This window comes from Oncorhynchus nerka, linkage group LG17 (assembly GCF_034236695.1).
Source record: "Oncorhynchus nerka isolate Pitt River linkage group LG17, Oner_Uvic_2.0, whole genome shotgun sequence".
Taxonomy (NCBI): Eukaryota; Metazoa; Chordata; class Actinopteri; order Salmoniformes; family Salmonidae; genus Oncorhynchus; species Oncorhynchus nerka.
Window position 1 is genome coordinate 48,220,310 of NC_088412.1, and position 422 is coordinate 48,220,731.

Consider the following 422-nt stretch of genomic DNA (forward strand, 5'->3'; position numbering starts at 1 on the left):
GGAAAGAGAGAGAGAGAAGAGGATGATGAGAGAGGGAACACATGTCAGTCTTCTGTTGATTGATGAGTCAGAGGAGCTCAGAGTTCCGTGACCCTTGACCTTACCCTGCCATTAGCAGGACGGATGTGACGGATGTGGGGTATGCCCCTTAACACCCCATAACCACTTGTTACTTTCCTATTGACTTCTCTCTCACGACAATCTTGTACAAATTCAATCCAGTCAAGTCCAGTCCTGTTCAGTACACTCTCCCTCTCTGTCTGTCTGTCTGTCTGTCTGTCTGTCTGTCTGTCTGTCTGTCTGTCTGTCTGTCTGTCTGTCTGTCTGTCTGTCTGTCTGTCTGTCTGTCTTTCACGGTTCTATTCCATGTCTAGTTTGGCTAATCAATGCGTTTTATTGCCACTCTAGAGAACACCCAGTGG